At 48.7% G+C, this 15803-nt stretch overlaps 1 protein-coding gene across 4 annotated transcripts in view; it reads right to left on the reverse strand.

Annotated features, from left to right (window-relative positions):
* LOC125460158 (G-protein coupled receptor 22-like) overlaps positions 1 to 15803 on the reverse strand; it is a 200502-nt gene that overhangs the window by 71600 nt on the left and 113099 nt on the right. Inside the window, exon 1 of one of the 4 annotated variants that reach the window (XM_048547283.2) lies at positions 529 to 570. The exons of the other annotated variants lie outside the window; for them this stretch is intronic. The gene's annotated coding sequence lies outside the window, so the exon portion shown is untranslated. Of the gene's footprint in view, positions 1 to 528; positions 571 to 15803 lie in introns of those variants that run through there. 4 annotated transcript variants of the gene reach the window in all.

Raw genomic sequence — 15803 nt, forward strand, 5'->3', positions numbered from 1 at the left:
AAGGGCCTGTTCCTGTGCTATACTTCTCTTTTTGTTTTTCTCTTTTGACTATTCCCACGCAGCGCTGACCAACCAACTGACATCAGGGATACTTTCTAATCAGGAGATGGTATTACCCATCTCTGGGGTAGGAGGGACTAAAATCCAGGTGTCCTAGCTCAGAAATAGGATCGCTATCACTGGGCCAACAGAGACCTTACCGCCAGCATTTATATACTCCATAAACTCGGATTTAGCCGCAATTGTTTGAATTCCAATCCTGTGAGCCTCCAGGTTACCCCCAGCCACACTCACTGATCTACACAGGCTTCCAGTCTAACAGCCCAAGCCCTGCACTGCCTCTGCTCTCTCTACCTCTGTCACCTCCTCCAGCCCCACAACCCAGACAGATCTCTGTGGCTACTTTAAATCTGGCTGCTCGCTCCCCTCCTCCAGCAGCCAGGGCCGTGAGCTTCAGAATCCCTTCCCTAACCAGCTCTGACCCCCTGTATTGCTTTGTCCCTTTCAGTGAGTCCGTAAAGCCCATACCTCACTCAAGCCTTTTGGTCAGTAACATCTCCTCACGTGGGGCTGGAGACCAATGTTTGTCAGATAATGGTCCTCCTGAGATGCTGCTTGGCCTGCTGTGTTCATCCAGCCTCACACTTTGTTACCTTGGATTCTCCAGCATCTGCAGTTCCCATTATCTTTATCAGGTAATGGCTCCTCTGAAGCATGACAGGATTTCCACAAATGCATTTCATTGTACAAGAGATTCCTGGTGTATGCCTCACTAGGAAAATTATGAATATCTGCCCCAGGGCAAAATAACACTCTGTTTCTTCACCAGAAGCAATGTTAATTCCAGCAAGCATCAGGTTGCTGTCCTCCTGAGTGCGAGAACAGTGCAGAACCCCCTGAGACCAGCCTCCTGCTGTTTGAACAGAAGCTTTCACTCTTCCAGCCTGCTGCTTCACTCCAGCATCAGTATTAAACCAAGGACCACAGCCCACACAGAGAGACACACAGCCCACACACATAGAGACACAGCCCACGCACACAGAGACACACAGCCCCTGCACACATAGAGACACAGCCCACGCACACAGAGAGACACAGCCCACGCACACAGAGACACACAGCCCACACACAGAGAGACACAGCTCCCACACACAGAGAGACACAGCCCACACACAGAGAGACACACAGCCCCCACACAGAGACACAGCCCCCACACAGAGAGACACAGCCCACACAGAGAGAGAGAGACACAGCCCACACACACAGTGAGAGACACAGCCCACACACACACAGAGAGACACAGCCCACACAGAGAGAGAGACACAGCCCACCCACACAGAGAGAGACACAGCCCACACAGAGAGAGAGAGACACAGCCCACAGACAGAGAAAGACACAGCCCACACACAGAGAGAGAGACACAGCCCACACAGAGAGAGAGAGACACAGCCCACAGACAGAGAAAGACACAGCCCACACACAGAGAGAGAGACACAGCCCACACAGAGAGAGAGAGAGACACAGCCCACACACAGAGAGAGAGACACAGCCCACACAGAGAGAGAGAGAGACACAGCCCACACAGAGAGAGAGAGAGACACAGCCCACCCACACAGAGAGAGACACAGCCCACACAGAGAGAGAGAGAGACACAGCCCACCCACACAGAGAGAGACACAGCCCACACAGAGAGAGAGAGACACAGCCCACACAGAGAGAGAGAGACACAGCCCACAGACAGAGAAAGACACAGCCCACACACAGAGAGAGAGACACAGCCCACACAGAGAGAGAGAGAGACACAGCCCACACACAGAGAGAGAGACACAGCCCACACAGAGAGAGAGAGAGACACAGCCCACACAGAGAGAGAGAGAGACACAGCCCACCCACACAGAGAGAGACACAGCCCACACAGAGAGAGAGAGAGACACAGCCCACCCACACAGAGAGAGACACAGCCCACACAGAGAGAGAGAGAGACACAGCCCACCCACACAGAGAGAGACACAGCCCACACACACAGAGAGAGAGAGAGAGAGAGAGAGAGAGAGACATAGCCCACACGAAAGTTGATGTTTCCTTTCAGACCCTTCCTCCAGTTCCACACCTTGTTATCTCTGACTCCAGCATCTGCAGTTCTTGCTGTCCCAGAATGAGGGGTGGGCCAGAGTGATGAATGGACCAATACAAACCACCCACAATAACCAGCAAAACTAAACGCACACTAACCACCCTCAATAACCACCTTCACTAACCACTGACACTAACCACCCTCACTAACCACCCTCACTAACCACACACACTAACCACCCTCAATAACCACCTTCACTAACCACTGACACTAACCACCCTCACTAACCACCCTCACTAACCACACACACTAACCACCCTCAATAACCACCTTCACTAACCACTGACACTAACCACCCTCACTAACCACCCTCACTAACCACACACACTAACCACCCTCAATAACCACCTTCACTAACCACTGACACTAACCACCCTCACTAACCACCCTCACTAACCACACACACTAACCACCCTCATTAACCACCTTCACTAACCACTGACACTAACCACCCTCACTAACCACACACACTAACCACCCTCAATAACCACCTTCACTAACCACTGACACTAACCACCCTCACTAACCACCCTCACTAACCACACACACTAACCACCCTCAATAACCACCTTCACTAACCACTGACACTAACCACCCTCACTAACCACCCTCACTAACCACACACACTAACCACCCTCATTAACCACCTTCACTAACCACTGACACTAACCACCCTCACTAACCACACACACTAACCACCCTCAATAACCACCTTCACTAACCACTGACACTAACCACCCTCACTAACCACACACTAACCACCCTCATTAACCACCCTCATTAACCACACACTAACCACCCTCATTAACCACACACTAACCACCCTCACTAACCACTGACACCAACCACCCTCACTAACCACCCTCACTAACCACCCTCACTAACCACACACTAACCACACACTAACCACACACTAACCACCCTCACTAACCACACACTAACCACCCTCATTAACCACACACTAACCACCCTCACTAACCACTGACACTAACCACCCTCACTAACCACCCTCACTAACCACCCTCACTAACCACACACTAACCACACACTAACCACCCTCACTAACCACACACTAACCACCCTCATTAACCACACACTAACCACCCTCACTAAGCACCCTCACTAACCACCCTCACTAACCACCCTCACTAACCACACACTAACCACCCTCACTAACCACCCTCACTAACCACACACACTAACCACCCTCAATAACCACCTTCACTAACCACTGACACTAACCACCCTCACTAACCACACACTAACCACCCTCACTAAGCACCCTCACTAAGCACCCTCACTAACCACCCTCACTAACCACACACTAACCACACACACTAACCACCCTCACTAACCACTGACACTAACCAGCCACACTAACCACCATCACTAACCACCGTCACTAACCACCCTCACTAACCACCCACTCTAACCACTCGCAGTAACCACCCTCACTAACCACTGACACTAACCATCTGCCTTAGCCACCCTCACTAACCACTGACACAGACCACCCTCTCTAACCACCTATACTAGCCACCTATACTAACTGGTATAGTTTCCCATTAACAGTGTAGTGTGGATTCCGTCAGGGCTGTGCAGGGAGTGACAGGGGTTCTGCCCTGTGTGAGGAATAAAGTGGAATTTAGAACAGACTTCAGAATGGTGCTCAGCAGCTCCTGCTCTGAGGCTGGTCCCCAGGGTATCACCAAAGAAGCCCAGCTTATAGCTCAGTTTTATCCCAGACAGAAATATTCTTTTGTACAGACTGGTTCAGGTTGGTCCTGAAACTAACGTATAAACCAGGCTGGGTTTCCTTTGAAACACTTCCAGCCTTCATTCGAAGGTTATGATCTAAAAGTGTAAAGTCATTGCGGGAGTGCACCCCTCACAGTTTGTGATATGGCTTCAGGAATCAAAGAGGATGAGTGAGAAAAATGGCTCTAGCCTGGCTGATCTTGGGTGCTACGGTGATTCAGCGGTTAGCACTGCTGCCTCACAGAGCCAGGGACCCGGGTTTGAATCCACCCTAGGGTGACTGTCTGTGTGGAGTTTGTACGTTCTCCCCATGTCTGTGTGGGCTTCCTCCCACAGTCCAAAGGTGTGCAGGTTAGGTTGATTGGCCATGGGAAGTGCAGGGTTACAGGGATAGTGTAGGTTCTGAATGAGATGTGGTTTGGAGGGTTGGTGCGGACTCAATGGGCTAAATGGCCTGCCTCCACTCTGTAGGCATTCTACAATCTAACCGAATAGCAGGGACGAATGGCCTACTCCTGCTACTTGTTTCTATGGACGCTGTTTACCTTTGTTTCTGAACTCCCCAGTTTTACTCACTCAGCGTTCCTTTGTGACCTTTCCTATCAATCCACGTAATTTACCGATCCCCGAACTTGGTGTCAATGACCAGCCTGAATAAACAATAGGATCCACACCATGAAGAGTGGGAACACTGGGGAGTCTGTCCTGTCAGACACTGGTCATTCTGTCCTTAAAGAGTCATAGCACCTTCACAAGTGGCTCAGCTCCAATTCCATCCTTCACAAGGTCTCACCATAACCTCTTGTGGAATTCTGCCCAGAGCGATAGAAGGTGGGAAATGATTCACCAGGGTCAAATCTGGGACTGCTGCTGGTCGCTAATCTTATTGAAAAATTGCACTTTGGAATCAGAAACAGACGTGGAGCTGTTGTTTTTCCTGGTGGGCATTATCTTAGAATAAGGGATCACCCATTTTTTCTGTCAGAGGGGAGTGAGCCTGCAGCATTGTTTACTGCAAGGGACTGCCAAGGCTGGAATTTTAAAAATATTCCAGGTTGAGACAGGCAGATTTTTAATCAGTGAGGGAATCAAGGGAAAGGCAGGGAAGTGGAGTTAAGGATGATCATAGCCATTGAATTATATATCACAGAAACAGACACCTCAGTTTGACTTCTCTGCACTGACCAGATATCTTAAACTAATCTAGCCCCATTTGCCAACATTTGGCCCATATCCCTCTAAACCCTTCCTACTCATAAACCCATCCAAGTGCCTTTTACATGTTATAATTGTACCAGCCTCCACCACTTCTATTTCATACATGCACCACCCTCTGTGTGAAAAAATTGTTCCTCAGGTCCCTCTTAAATCTTTCCCCTCTCACCTTAAACCTATGCTCCTTGGTTCTGGATTCTCCTAGATAGGGAAAACACCTTAGCTAGTCACCCTATCCACGTCCCTCATGGTTTTATAAATCTCTGCAAGGTCACCCCTCCATCGCCGATGCTCCAGGGATAAAAGCCCCAGACTATTCAGCTTCTCCCTACAGCTCAAACTCTCCAACCCTGGCAACATCCTCATAAACAGGACAGAACACACCGTTCTGAGGAAGGGTCACTGGACTTGAAACGTTAACTCAGTTTTCTCCTTCACAGATGCTGCCAGACCTGCTGAGCTTTTCTAGCAATTTCTGTTTTAGTTCCTGATTCACAGCATCTGCAGTTCTTTTGGTTTTTAACACCCTTGTAAACCTTTCTGCACCCTTTCCAGTTTAATAACATTCTTCCTGTAGCAGGGCGACCAGAATTGTACGCAGTATGCTAAAAGTGGCCTCACCATTGTCTTGTACAGCTGTGGCATGACGTCCCAGCTCCTGTGCTTCATACACTGACTGATGAGTGCACTAAACACCTTCTTCACTGCCCTGTCTACATGTGACTCCAGTTATATCACTGGTAACCCTCACTGCAGCAGCCCCTGTGTGTGTGTGTGTGTGTGTGTGTGTGTGTGTGTGTGTGTGTGTGTGTGTGTGTGTGTGTGTGTATGTGTGTGTGTGTGTGTGTGTGTGTGCGTGTGTGTCTGTGTGTGTGTATGTGTGTGTGTGCGTGTGTCAGTGTGTGTGTGTCTGTGTGTATGTATGTGTGCGTGTGTGTGTGTGTGTGTGTGTGTGTGTGTGTGTGTGTGTGTTAAAGAAAATATGAGCAGGAATAGGCCACTCAGCCCTTCAACCCCCTTCACAGTTCAAACTGATGATGGCACATCCTTTAGCTCAATACCATTTAGCCAGTCTCTCCCCTTGATACCTTTAAAGCCTAAAACTTCACCAACCTCTTTATTGAATCCAACATGGTGACCCAGCCTTCCTCGTCCTCTGTGGTAGAAATTTCCACAAGGTGAACACCCTCTGAGTGGAGAAATGTCTTTTCGTGTCAGTCTGAAATTTTGTTTTCTCTTTATTCGTTCATAGGATGAGGGAAACACTGGCTGAGGCAGCATTTATTGCCCATCCCTAATTGCCCAGAGGGCAGTTAAGAGTCAACGACAATGGCCCACCCTGTATCCTGGGACTGTGACCTCTGGTTCCAGATACATCCCCCCAGGCTGTGCATCTGGTCTGTGGAGTCCTGTTAGAATTGTACATGTTTCAAGCAGATCCTTCCTCATTCTTCTAAACTCCAACAGTTAGCCATAACCCTGAGGTCCCTCTCCATCTGTCAGTCCTGCCATAACCCGGACCCTGGTCAACGTCCATCCCTACAACATCCTTGCTCAGTCACAGAGACTAAAACTGTACATAATTACTGTGGGTGCAGCCTCCCTGAGGCCCTGTCTCATCGCAGTGAGACATCCCTGCCCCTGTGCCCGAAACCTCTCGCTGTGAGGGCCAACACACGGTTTACTTTCCTCACTGCCTGCTGAACCTGCAATGCTGATCTTCAGCATCTGGTGTGTACACGCATACCCAGAGTTTTGAATCCAATATGACTCTTCTTCAGAGCACAGCTCGACACAGTTCTGAAAATGAGTCATACCCAGAATCAAAATGTTAACTCTGTTCCTCTCATCACAGATGCTGCCAGATCTGCTGAGATTTTCTCGCATTCTTTGTTTTTAGTTCCGATTTCCAACATCCACACTATTCTGTTCTTATATAGAATCCTTCCATTCATTAACTAGGGTATAGGATTTAAAAGCCAGGAGGTTTTGCTGGAAATATATCAGTAACTAGTCTGTTTTCTGTTGAAGGGTCTAGGCCCGAAACATCAGCCTTCCTGCTCCTCTGATGTTGCTTGGCCTACTGTGTTTATCCAGCTCCACGCCTTGTTATCTCAGTAACTAGTTGGGCCGCAGTTTGGCTCGTTACTTCATTGCAGAGAGGATGTTAATGCACTACAGCCAGGACTGAGAAGCTGCATCTGCGGGTAAGACTGGGTAGGCTGAGAGGGGTGGGGGCCTGGGGATCTTTCTCCTCTGAATAGAGAGGCTGCGAGGGTATTTATGGTGTGAAGCCTGGATGCAGTGAATAGGAAGGACCTATATCCCCTTGGAGATGGGTCAGTCAGTGACAGGGGGCATGGACTTAAAATGATTGTAACAGGGTTAGGAGGGGAATGAGGAAAATATTTTTAATGTGGTGGTTCGGCAGGGATTTGGAACGCACTGTCTAATAAGGTTGTAAAAGCCCTTAACGTGAAGATTGTAACCTCCAGACTTATCAACCAAGTCCTGGAAAATGGGACAGTCTGGGTGGCTTGATATTTGGCTAGCACAGACATGGTGGCCAGAATGGCCTCTTTGCTACATTATTTAAGTATCAGAAGGGTCAGAATGTGCTGGGATGGGGGCGGGGGGCGCGTAGTGAAGATGCTGTGGCCATATCTAAATTCCTCTTCATGAGGACCAGCACAGAGACAATGGTCGAATGGCCTTCTTCCGTGCTGATTACAGCAAGAAATCCAATGGGGAATTCTGGAGAAACATCTTCATCCCGAGAGTGGGGAGGAGGTGTACTGTGCACTGATGAGTGACTGCAGTCACTAATATTGATGTATTTCAGGGCAGGCCAATGAGGGAGAGGGGAGTGAAGGGTTAATCTGTGTTCAGCCATAACCATCTTGGTATCTTTCCTTTTTTGGAACATGTTCTGACACAACATGGTTCAGTTCTGGGGATAGTACAGTCACACGTGGATCAGCCTCAGAGCTAAGTCATCACAGCCTGGAGAACACAATATAACCATTGGCTTTCCACAACTAACCTGGGGCCTCTCATGGTCCTACATTCCTCTCTCCAATCTGCACTCAACCAAATCTTAACAAATTCACAACTGACTGCATCGAGAGTTTGAACTCATGAGCTTTAGAGAGTTCATTTGTTTTAATAAAAGTAAAGAACATGTTTCTCATAAAATTACTGGGGACGCTGTAAATCTGAAACAAAAACAGAAATTGCCGGTAAAGCTCGGCTGGTCTGGCAGCATCTGTGAAGATGGCTCACCGGACCCAGAACATTAACTCTGTTTTCTCTCCATCGATGCTGCCAGACCTGCTGAGCTTTTCCAGCAACTTATTTTTTTGTTCCTGTATCTTATGATGCATCTTAAACAATAGATAGAAGCACCTGGAACATTCATATGTACTTTATAAAAAAGGTAGTCTGATGGATATGGATGAGAAACGATGGACAGAGGGTCGAGTAGATTGTAAACATGATCATGGACTGGATCACTGTGTTTGGTGCAATCTAATGTACGAGGTACCCGGGACTTAAAGTGTTTTAAAGCTGGAACCATACAAGCAGTAAATGTGTACAGAGTTCTCAGGAAGCCTGGTACTGAGTTATTAACAGTGAGAGAGAAGGGTGAGCTCACAGAGGGATTTTTAATAACAGCAGCAATTTTAATCCGTGGGCGTTGTCAGACCTGGGGGAGTGTTGAGGTCAGTGAATTAGTGAATGATGTGTAGTTGCTGCTCGGTCTGAGGTAAGGCATTGTCACACTGTGCCCCCCACTCCCAGGGTTCACCAGAACCTGCTGCAGAAAATCCTTCACAATCTGACTGAAAGCTGACTTTGACTAATATTAGGCTGGCTCAGTGGTTAGCACTGCAGCCTCACAGCACCAGGGGCCTGGGTTCGATTCCAGCCTCGGGTAACTGTCTGTGTGGAGTTTGCACGTTCTCCCCGTGTCTGCGTGGGTTTCCTCCGGGTGCTCCGGTTTCCTCCCACAGTCCAAAGATGTGCAGGCTAGGTGGATTGGCCATGCTAAATTGTCCATTAGTGTGTGGGGATGTTTAGGGGGATGGATCTGGGTCTGGGTCTGGGTCGGTGTGAACTTGTTGGACTGAAGGGTCTGTTTCCACACTGTAGGGATTCTATGATTTTATGAAACAAGGAACAAACCAGAGGCCAAACAGTATCAGAGGAGCAGGAAAGCTGACATTTTGGGCCTAGACCTTTCTTCAGAAATACGGGAGGGGAAGGGGGTTCTGCAATAAATAAGGAGAGAGGGGGAGGCAGATTGAAGATGGATAGAGAAGATAGGTGGAGAGGAGACAGACAGGTCAAAGAGGCGGGGGTGGTGCCAGTAAAGGTGAGTGTAGGTGGGGAGGTAGGGAGGGGATAGGTCAGTCTGGGGAGGACAGACAGATCTAAGGGGCAGGATGAGGTTAGTACGTAGGAGGTGGGGGTGAGGCTTGAGGTGGGAGAAAGGACAGGTGAGGGAGGGGGGTATCGAGCTGGGCTGGTTTTGGGATGCAGTGGGTGGAGGGGAAGAGCTGGGCTGGTTTTGGGATGCGGTGGGGGAAGGGGAGATTTTGAAGCTGGTGAGGTCCACATTGATACCATTAGGCTGCAGGGTTCCCAAGCGGAATATGAGATACTGTTCCTGCAACCTTCGGGTGGCATCATTGTGGCACTGCAGGAGGCCCATGATGGACATGTCGTCTGAGGAATGGGAGGGGCAGTTGAAATGGTTGGCGACTGGGAGGTGCAGTTGTTTATTATGAACCGAGTGTAGGTGTTCTGCAAAGCGGTCACCAAGCCTCGCGTTTAAATCTTTCCCCTCTCACCTTAAACCTATGCCTCTCTGGTTTTGAACTCCCCAGCCTGGGGAAAAGACCTTGGCTATTTACCTTATCTGTTCCCCTCATGATTTTATAAATCTCTATAACGTCACCCCCACTTGCTCCCACGCTCCAGGGAAGAAGTCCCAGCTTATCCAGTCTCTCCATATAACTCAAACCCTCCGGTCTCAGTAACATCCATGTTGCACCTTATCCAGCCTAGTAACATCTTTCCAACAGCAAAGTGACCAGGATCATACGCAGTTTTCCAAATGTGGCCTAACCAGTGCCTTGTACAGCTGTAACATAACGCCCAATTCATTTACTCAATGTTCTGACCAATGAAGTCACGTGAGCCAAATGCCTTCTCCACCTCCCAGTCTACCTGCGACTCCACGTTTAAGAAACTCTGCAGCTCTCCTAAACCACTTACCCGTCACCTTAAACTTATACCCTCTAGTCTCAGGCCCATCTGCCATGGGGAAAGGTTTCTCACAATCCACTCTGTATTGCAGTCAGTTCTTAAGGAAGTAATAGCAGCACATTTGGAAAGTCATAATCTAACCAGGCCAAGACCGCATGACTTTATAAAAGTACTTTATAAGAAACCAGGGTGGATAGTGGGGGACTAGTGGATGTGTTGTATTTGGACTAGGTGTTTGGCAAGATCCCTCACTAAAGGGTAAGTCATAAGAGCCCATGGTATTGGAGGGAGTATGTTGGTGTGGAGAGGGAATCAGATCATGGCCAGGAAACAGTAAGTGAGGATACAGAGTTCTTTATCAGATTGATGACCTGTATCCAATGGGTTCCACAGAGCTCAGTGCTGGGACTGTAAATGTTTACAATATGCATTAATGACTTGGATATTGGAAGCAAAAGTACTGCAGACAAATTTACAGATGACACAAAATAGTTCTAGTCCTTTTATTTAAGGAGGCAATGGCCTAGTGGTTTTATCACTAGACTGTTAATGCAGAGGCCTGGGTAATGCTCCAGGGACTCGGGTTTGAACCTCAACACAGCAGATGGTAGAATTTGAAGTGAATAAAAGAATTTGGAATTAAGTGTCTAATGGTGACAGTGAATCCACTGTCAGAAACCCATCTGGGTCACTATTATCCTTTAGGGAAGGAAACTCCCATCCTTACCTGGTCTGGCCTACATGTGACTCCAGACCCACAGCAATGTGGTTAACTCTTAACTACCCTCTGGCAATTGGACATGGACAATAAATGCTGGCCTAGCTGGAGAGGCCCTCAGCCCATGAACGAATAAAATAAAGGAAAGGGATAATTCATTGGAGGCAGCTCAGAGAAGGTTCACTAGGATGATCCCTGAGATGGAAGGATTGCCTTATGATCAAAGGTTAAACAGGCTGGGACTCTGCTCACTGGAGTTTAGAAGAATGGGAGGTGATCTCGTTGAAACATGTTGGATTGTGAAGGGGCTTGACTGGATCAATTCTGGGAGGATGTTTCCCTCATGGGAGAGTCCAGGGCCAGACAGCATTGTCTCAGAATAAAGGGACACCAATTCAAAACTGAGATGTGGAGGAATTTCTTCTCTTAGAGGGTTGTGAATCTTTGGAACTCTTTGTCACAGAGAGCTGTGGGGGCAGAGTTCTTTGTGTTTATTTAAGGCTGAGATCGATAGATTCTTGACCAATCAGAAAATGAAGGATTAGAGGGAAAGGGCAGGAAAGTGAGTATGGGGAATGTCTGATCAGCCGCGATCCTATTGATTGGCAGAGCAAGCTCGAGAGGCTGAATGGCCTACTTCAGTTCCTATTTCTTCTGGGATGTGATAGATGCCTGATTCGCGGTGGCGGGCTTTGGGTGAGGAAAAGGCATTGAAGTGTTTGATCCAGCAGGATGGGCTGAATGGTCTAATTCTGTTCCTACTTTGCAATATCCAAGTAAAATTATGACTGATCAAGTCAGCTTAGAAAGCAATCCAAATTTCTGGGCTCTCTAGCAAACCTTTGGGACCCTAGTATTCATCCTGCTTCATTAGAAACAATGGGAAATAAACAAAAGTCCATTCATTTGAAAGCTAGACTACAAAACTGCTTCCAAAAGATATTGCCATGGCTACAGAAATGTTTACAGGATAATTAATCATTTCAGACATTCAGAAAAACCCAAGTGTTACTAACTCAATAAATTCAATGAATTCAATAAAAATCTGGAATTAAGAATCTCTACACCTCTACATCCATCGTCACCCCTCAGGCTTCTCTACTCCAACGAAAACAAACGCAATCTCTTCAATTTCTACTCACAGCTACACAATGGCAACATTCTGATAGATCTACTCTTACATTGGCCTTCATGATTTGAGGATTTGAGTACAGGGAGCAGGGAGGTCCTGTCACAATTAGACAGGGCCGTGGGGTATTGTGTACAGTTATAGTCTCCTTATCTCAGGTGATGGAGGGAGTGAAGTAAAGGTTTACCAGATTAATTCCTTGGATGGCTGTACTAACATATGAGGTGCGATTGGACCTCAATTAGTTAGAATTATATTCATTGGAGTTTAGAAAAAATGAAGGTGGACTCTTAGAAACCTTGGCAGGGCAGTGCTCCCTCAGTACTGACCCTCCATCAGCAAGACACTCCCTCAGTACTGACTGTCCAACAGTGCCCACTCCCTCAGTACTGACTGTCCGACAGTGCGGCGCTCCCTCAGTACTGACCCTCCGACAGTGCGGCACTCCCTCAGCACTGACCCTCCGACAGTGTGGCGCTCCCTCAGCACTGACCCTCCGACAGTGCGGCGCTCCCTCAGTACTGACCCTCCGACAGTGCGGCGCTCCCTCAGCACTGACCCTCCGACAGTGCAGCACTCCCTCAGCACTGACCCTCCGACAGTGCGGCGCTCCCTCAGCACTGACCCTCCGACAGTGCAGCACTCCCTCAGCACTGACCCTCCGACAGTGCAGCACTCCCGCAGTACTGACCTCCGACAGTGCGGCACTCCCTCAGTACTGACCGTCTGACAGTGCGGCACTCGCTCAGCACTGACCCTCCAACAATGCGGCACTCCCTCAGTACTTTAACTACATTTAAGTCATCATTGGACAAGCATATGGACGTACATGGAATAGTGTAGGTTAGATGGGCTTCAGATCGGTATGACAGGTCGGCACAACATTGAGGGCCGAAGGGCCTGTACTGTGCTGTAATGTTCTATGTTCTATGTTCTAGTACTGACCCTCTGATAGTGCGGCACTCCCTCAGTACTGCCCCTCTGACAGTGTGGCACTCCCTCAGTACTGACCCTCCGACAGTGCAGCTCTCCCTCAGTACTGACCCTCCAACAGTGAGGCACTCCCTCAGCACTGACTCTCCGACAGTGCGGCGCTCCCTCAGTACTGACCCTCCGACAGTGCGGCACTCCCTCAGCACTGACCCTCCGACAGTGCGGCACTCCCTCAGTACTGACCTCCGACAGTGCGGCACTCCCTCAGCACTGACAGTCCAACAGTGCGGCACTCCCTCAGTACTTTAAGTACATTTAAGTCATCATTGGACAAGCATATGGACGTACATGGAATAGTGTAGGTTAGATGGGCTTGAGATCGGTATGACAGGTCCGCACAACATCGAGGGCCGAAGGGCCTGAACTGTGCTGTAATGTTCTATGTTCTATGTTCTAGTACTGACCCTCTGATAGTGCGGCACTCCCTCAGCACTGACCCTCCGACAGTGCGGCACTCCCTCAGTACTGACCCTCTGACAGTGTGGCACTCCCTCAGTACTGACCCTCCGACAGTGCGGCACACCCTCAGTACTGACCCTCCGACAGTGCAGCACTCCCTCAGTACTGACCCTCCGACAGTGCGGCACTCCCTCAGCACTGACTCTCCGACAGTGCCGCGCTCCCTCAGCACTGACCCTCCGACAGTGCGGCCATCCCTCAGCACTGACCGTCCGATGCTGTCTGGTATGGAAGGAAGGTCTTACGAGGAAAGGCTGAGGGACTTGAGGCTGTTTTCATTAGAGAGAAGAAGGTTGAGAGGTGACTTAATTGAAACATATAAAATAATCAGAGAGTTAGATAGGGTGGATAGGGAGAGCCTTTTTCCTAGGATGGTGACGGCGAGCACGAGGGGGCATAGCTTTAAATTGAGGGGTGAAAGATATAGGACAGATGTCAGAGGTAGTTTCTTTACTCAGAGTAGTAAGGGAATGGAACGCTTTGCCTGCAACGGTAGTAGATTCGCCAACTTTAGGTACATTTAAGTCGTCATTGGATAAGCATATGGACGTACATGGAATAGTGTAGGTTAGATGGGCTTGAGATCGGTATGACAGGTCGGCACAACATCGAGGGCCGAAGGGCCTGTACTGTGCTGTAATGTTCTATGTTCTATGTTCTATGAATCTCCGCTGGACCTGCTCCAGGGCCAGTATGCCTTTCCTGAAGTGTGGGGCCCAAAATTGGACACAGTATTCTAAATGGGGCCTAACTAGAGCTTTACAAAGCCTCAGAAGCACATCGCTGCTTTTATATTCCAACCCTCTTGAGATAAACGACAACATTACATTCGCATTCTTAATTACGGACTCTACCTGCAAGTTAACCTTTAGAGAATCCTGGACCAACACTCCCAGATCCCTTTGTGCTTCTGATTTGCGAATTTTCTCATAATTTAGAAAATAGTCCATGCCTGTATTCTTTTTTCCAAAATGCAAAGCCTCACATTTACTCACATTGAATTTCATCAGCCATTTCCTGGACCACTCTCCTAAACCGTCTTAATCTTTCTGCAGCTTCCCCACCTCCTCAGTACAACCTGCCTGTCCACCTAGCTCTGTATCATTGGCAAACTTCACCAGAATGCCCCCAGCCCCTTCATCCAGATCATGTGATGATGTGATTGGTGCTATACCATTCCAAGTTGTTGTTGCAGTTCTCCTGGGAGATTTGTGATTCCCCTTTTCTGATAATGGTATCACTGGAGAAAACTTGCTCCTCCCAACCTGTGAAGTAGAAAGATCCCTGAGCCCCCGACTTGCGGAAGGTGCTGGAATTGTTGCTGCCGGTTATGAGTTGCTGTGTGTGGGTAGTCTGTCTCCTGTAGCTGTGGGATATTGGCTCAGTGGTGAGGGGTCGCTCCCTGTCTCTGGGGGAGATGTGGTCGTTCAGTTGGTGGCAGGATGCAGCCTGTCGGTACCTGGGAGTGGGTGGGATATCGCTCTTTTCTAACCCAGTAAATTGCTGTATCTTGCACTGCACTGTTCCAAACTTCACCGGGGGCTGGTGTCAGTTGTTAGTTTCGAAAGGAGGCAGGACAAATATTTGACAATTTTTGCGAGGCTCTGGGGTAGGAGTGGGAACAGCGATTCACAGAACTGTTACAGTGCGGAAGGAAACCATTCAGCCCATTGCACTGGATAGATGCTTCAAAGAGGTAGCACCAGCTGGGTTGGGCTGAATGGCCTCCCTATACTCGATCATCTCAAATAGTCAGTGGCACCATTTCAGTGGTGAATTTGGTTTTGGCCACATGGGATGTGATATTAATAAAAATATCCTCAAGAGCGAGGATACACTGAGCTGGAGCTGAAAAGACCCATTCTCGGTCAGTAATTGGCACCTCACTGCTGTGATGTGTTTTTGCTTTCCTGTGGCTGAGCTGGGAAGTGGATGATGTGATTAGAGACACAGCAGGGGCCTGTGACTGTTGTTTGCTGCTTGCTGACAAGAAAGGGAGCTCACTGGCCTGACAGCATTATCACAGCCCACAATTGTCCAGTTAATGATGGGCCTGGGCTGGGGAAGGGCAGAGTTTCAGCTCCGGGGGGGCTCATGTTCCCAAGTCAAAACTCAAAAATGTCAAA

The sequence above is a fragment of the Stegostoma tigrinum genome, chromosome 11 (genome assembly GCF_030684315.1).
Source record: "Stegostoma tigrinum isolate sSteTig4 chromosome 11, sSteTig4.hap1, whole genome shotgun sequence".
NCBI classification, from domain to species: domain Eukaryota; kingdom Metazoa; phylum Chordata; class Chondrichthyes; order Orectolobiformes; family Stegostomatidae; genus Stegostoma; species Stegostoma tigrinum.